The sequence below is a fragment of the Saccostrea echinata genome, unplaced genomic scaffold (assembly GCF_033153115.1).
Source record: "Saccostrea echinata isolate AGI-Se365-2 ecotype Australia unplaced genomic scaffold, CSIRO_AGI_Sech_v1 ptg000028l, whole genome shotgun sequence".
Lineage (NCBI taxonomy): Eukaryota > Metazoa > Mollusca > Bivalvia > Ostreida > Ostreidae > Saccostrea > Saccostrea echinata.
In genome coordinates this window covers 18,429,133-18,434,992 of record NW_026889777.1, presented here as the reverse complement: position 1 = coordinate 18,434,992, position 5,860 = coordinate 18,429,133, and positions in this window count along the sequence as shown.

Here is a 5,860-nt window from a genome sequence, read left to right as displayed (position 1 = left end):
CACATATCAAATGTACAATGGAGTTATTTATCAAGGTTCGGGACTACGTGATTTTCCGGATCCTTATAGCAAATGGCCAGAGGGCAGGAGCCGTGCTTTCGATAACGCACGACGTTATTAAAAAACGACAGCTAAGAGAGGAGGGATATGTCACGCTGACTGTGAGTTATCCACACACACGCTTGCATCCAAAGCTGCACTCATACACATAATCAAACATACTCTTAAGCACATTCACGCATACACACTCTCAATCAAAGAAATGAGTTCTTGTAAAAAAAAAAAAAAAGATAGTCTTGTGAAGAAATGCTGACATAAGTAACAATGTAAATTCCTATTTGGTGAAAATTCTGCCAAGGACAATTTTTAAAGGAACCTTTAAATTACAGGTAACGAAGCATAAGACGGATTTCAAAGGCCCGGCGATGATCAGCTTATCACCCGAGCTCTGGTTCTTTGTGCAAAAATATATCCACCTGGCAAGAAGACTGCCGAACTTCGTCTTCAAGATGTCGGATTCGATTTTCATTAAATGGCCCACGGGGGGAAAACCTCCACAGCCACTCGACAATTCAGGCTTAAACAAAGGTCTCGGCAGATTGTGGAATACAATGTTCGGTTCAAACAAACCGATTTCTACAACTAGGCTCAGAAAATCCGTTGTCACCGAAGTCAGAAGGGCTGTACCCACTTCAAGGGATGTGCTAGCTAGGCACATGTCCCATGAGCCTTCCACGGCCGACAGATATTATCACATGTCAGACAAATCAAAGATGGCGGTGCCCGTGTCCAGGCTCATAACGGCTGTCATGGAAGGGGAAAGTGAAGTACGTTTCTATATTGATTTCAACGTTCAAAGCTTCAAATTTGTACAGTTAAGGATGCTCAAAAATCCTGTTTTCTTTTATTTAGGCCTCAAGAACTACCAAACAGATTGCACAGACAAGCTCCATTCAAGAGGTATATCTTAATGCACTTGTCTTTCTTTCTTGGCATTTTCCTTCGCTGAAAATGTTTTATTTTCTTTTTAAAATGTCGGTGAAATATTTTCTTATATTCTAGATATCGCAGACAGGTACTGAGGAAGGTAGTTCAAACTCTAACCCTACCCCTGATTCTGACTCTAAAAAGGTAAATGTTATGATTGTAATTTTAAAAGCAAATGACTGTTGGAAGCAAAATTTCCGACACTTCTTCCATTATACGCTACTTCTTTCATTTTGTTTATTATTACATATCTATTATACCGAAAAACATAATTTAAAATAGATGTACTGAAGCACGTAACTTATAAAAAAAGATTCTATGATCATCAAATACTGAAGTCCATTCAAGAGGTATATCTTAATGCAGTTCTCTTTATTTCTTGGCATTTTCCTTCGATGAAAATGTTTTATTTTCTTTTTAAAATGTCGGTGAAATATTTTCTTATATTCTAGATATCGCAGACAGGTACTGAGGAAGGTAGTTCAAACCCTAACCCTACCCCTGATTCTGACTCTAAAAAGGTAAATGTTATGATTGTAATTTTAAAAGCAAATGACTGTTGGAAGCAAAATTTCTGCCACTTCTTCCATTATACGCTGCTTCTTCCATTTTGTTTATTATATACAAATTTATTATACCGAAAATCATAATTTAAAATAGATGTACTGAAGCACGTAGCTTATAAAAAAAATTCTATGATCATCAAATACTTAAGTCTCTTCATCATAAAACTTTTAAAATTATGAAATTGTATTTCAAAAAATGAATCGGACGATATTTAAACATAGTGTGTTTTAAATAGAAAAAGACACAAACACCTGAAGGTTTTCCACAGTTGCCGTCAGGGGTAAGTTATCTGGTACTTCTAATATTTCATTTGCTTAATTATTCATTATCTTAGTTTTTATAAACATACCTTACATGATTTTAAATGTATTGTAGCCACATAGAAGGAGATCATTTAGTGAGATAGAGGTGAGAACTCTAGTAGTCCTGCTGAGCGGATTGGACGTAACAAAAGGCATTACAAAACTGGCAGTGATTAGCCATCTCCAAGAATCACAGGAGGGAAGGCTGTTCTTGCTAAATATGCAAAATAAATTAGGATCAGAGTACCAAAAGAAAATAATTGACAGAGTAAGGACATTGTTTAGAAAGTGAATTTCTTGAAGTTGAAGTCACGGTTAGCCTTAGAAATGTTGACTATATTTAGCAATAAGTTACTATAGCAAACTATAATAGTTAACTATATAGTTCATAAGTAGTTTGTACGTGATTACGTTTACTATGGTACTATCGTACACCGGTTAAGACTTTATTTGAAACTTAGTCTATCTTACTCAGATTTTAGTCTTGTGAGATTATTCAAAGCCTTGATTATTTGTAGTTATATGCTTCTTGTATTTATTCACATTATATGATTGTCCATTAACGTTAAATCATCATTTCATTATCGAAATTGTTTTATCAAGTTTGATTTTACTTTTAACAAGCAAACACTTAGTTTTTCTGTACCGTTGACTTTTCATGTATAAATAGGTAAAATTTGATAATCAAACTTCAGAGAAAGTTTGACAGTAAAGGAATGATTTTAGATGTGTTTTCTTTCACAAATGATCTTTGATAGGGAAAAAATGGAATCTGGATTTCTTTTTACATTTGTTGATAGAAATAGGGATTCTTCATATGAATACCCCTAATTCTTCCTTAACGTCAACTCCTTCCTCTATTATTCCGCTTTTGGAAAGGCTTCAATTGAAAATAAAAGTTACCATCTCCAGGAAGCTACATAATCTCGCTTTGTTACCAAATCCCGTTATACCGATACCAAATCCCTCTGTAGATCGCCATTCCCCGTACTAGTTACTCAATCCCGCACAAGTTACCAATTATCGCTTTAGGTTACAAAATAACGCTCTAAGTTACCAAATCACTCATTTGCTTTGTTTTCAAAAACTATTGAAGCCAAGGGTGTCATCTTCCTGCATGTGAAAAATTGCGAACCCATTGACCAAATAATGCTCTTATCCATTTGTTATGCCCTTTAGAAATGGTTTCAATGAGCTTACGTTACCATTTCCCGCACTTCACGTTACCAAATACCGTTGGAAACTGTTTCAATAATACAAAATACAAAATGACCAAAACATGACCCATCTTTTTGGATAGGAAATGACCCAAATCGTATAGAAAACACGACCCCAAAAAAACGTTGTTTTTTTTTAGACTTAGTCTTTTCTTCAGTGTTACCAAATAGCGGACAAAAGTCTTCATTAAAACACATTTAATAAAACGCTGAAAGAAATTATAGTGCTTTACTTTGGTTGAAACGATCAAAATACTTAAATAATATCTTGGATACCTTCCAAAACCCTTGAATGTCATGAAGACTTTGAATTCTTCATGAGAAGATCCTAATAGCTAGTAAGCCGAAAAATCAAATGAATTTGAAAAAAAATCAGAAATAATTAGAAAGGGTATGCTAAATAAGGTGTATTGGGTAATGGGTGGAGGTATACTAGATCAGCCTAATGAGAAATGAATCAGAGTATATTAGATCAGGATTAGGGGTTATATTAACTTTTTAATATTATAAGTTCAAAATATAGACATATTAGAGTATGTAATATTGTCACTTCCTGTATGTAAACACTACGAATTATATCAAATCAATCACTGAGTTAGAACTTGATTGCTTTTTATGGTCATATACTCCTTAAGGAAAGAAAAAAAATGTCAATATTCAGAAGAGTTAGCCTTCATCAGCCGTGTTTCAGACCGCTACTTTCTTCATCATTATATCGCCTGGTAGCTATCAACGTGCAGTGGTCACCCACCCAATAGTATAACACGCTAGACGTCGCTTAACTTGCGTCATGCAAACCGTGATACATACCTCACAGCCAGAGAAGCTACCTTATTGTAAGTATTTCAAAATCTCTTATATATCTCAGCCACGTCTGTTAGGGTTAGGGTTAGGGTATAGGGTTTTTTACGACGATTGCTCCGGAGCAGTTTAGAAAGGCTTCAATTGAAGTTTACCATTTCCCGCACAAGTTACCCAATCCCGCTATACCGTTACCAAATCCCGCTCTTTTGTGTTTGGAACTCTTCTGTGTTTGGAGCTCTTTTGTGTTTGGAACTCTTCTGCGCGTCCAAGATCACACCCGTTCTTTTGTGTTTGGAACTCTTCTGTGTTTGGAGCTCTTTTGTGTTTGGAACTCTTCTGCGCGTCCAAGATCACACCTGCTCTTTTGTGTTTGGAACTCTTCTGTGTTTGGAGCTCTTTTGTGTTTGGAACTCTTCTGCGCGTCCAAGATCACACAGAGCGCGCTTTGACTTTGTGTATATGATGACGCCAGCTGCGGGGTTGTGTATCACCTTTAGGTCGTCACATAGAACAGTGTAAGCACACAGTGTCCCTAACGCTGCAGAGTGCGGACGGAAAAATTTACCAGGGAAGAGAACGCTAAAAGGTAGACAATTTATTTTTTGGGAGAATATTTTAGAATTTATATTTTGAAACAGTTTCTTCGACGGAAAATTTCTTTTGATATGTATACTGCAAAATCACATATTTTCGTGGTGTCAAATTGTATTTGTTCTTCGGGTTTTCATTTCATGGTTCAATGAGAAAGAATAACTCAAACTTCAACTTTTTTTCATTTCGTAGATGACATAAATTTCTTGGGTCTCGACATGCAAAGAAAATAACGATAATTAAACCCCACGAAAATTAGTGATTTAACAGTACTGTTTCCTTTTTTTAAGTTAAGGTTGCATTTTATTTCATGACTGAATAATATAGATGAGAAAAACTGCCAAGTTTAAGAATGCGTTAATTACGCAAAAAAACAACTGCTATTAAACAGAATTTTATTTAAATAAATTTTTATAATTGTAATTTGATAATTCTGTAAAACTTTAACCAATATGAGCAGGAATTTCTTGTTGTAAGCAAGTTATTTACTATAAAACATTGAAGGTTTATAAACTTTGGTTGTACATTTTTTTGGCGTCGGGAAAAAAATTGAGTAGCTATAATTGAAATGATGTATTAATTATTGTCCTTTACAACAATTGAATTTCTCTTTAACATTCGCAATTCAAAGAAATTTTCTGCTCATATTGGAAAAAATATTTCAAATTTAGTTATTATTGAATATGCGTGATGTGTGTATGTAAATAAAGATTGGGGGTGACGAAGGCGTCAATTAGCGCCTAAGTCCCGGAGAGCATGCAATAAATTAGGAGGTACCCCAGCAAATTGCGAGGTACCTCTCTGTGAGAATGAAAATGAGTGTAAAGCATGACGATAAACTTAAAATTGTTTTGCCATATAAATGATTAGTGCAGTTTTTTTATGTTTACGGTATCATTTAGAAGATATTAACAAATAAAAATGATCTATCGTAGACATTTACAAAGTTTGACTATTGTCTGATAAATTGTAATTTGACTTTACATTGAAGTCTATGGAGAGAGCACGTTTAATTAACATATTGTAAAAAGTAATTTGAATTTTATACATATCTCTCGGTAAAATATTGTATAAGATCCCAATTTGAAATGCAAAGAAATCAGATACCGGAGATAATTTGAGAAAATTAGAATTCTCTCATTTTCATAAAGGGGCAGAGAATTTCTTCTAAATATCATAAATTTTTGCCCATATTTTGTTTCCTAATAATAAGTGATCGTATTGTTAGTACTTGCTAGCGTGAACATGAAGCAGCATAAGTCTCCACTGTCAATTTACTCTGTACTATAGTAGACGCTATCTAGGCCCCATCTCATCGGACATATAGAACTATATTTCCGAAAATTCAAGAAGGAATATAATTTCATTGACCAATTGACCTTTTTGCTTTGA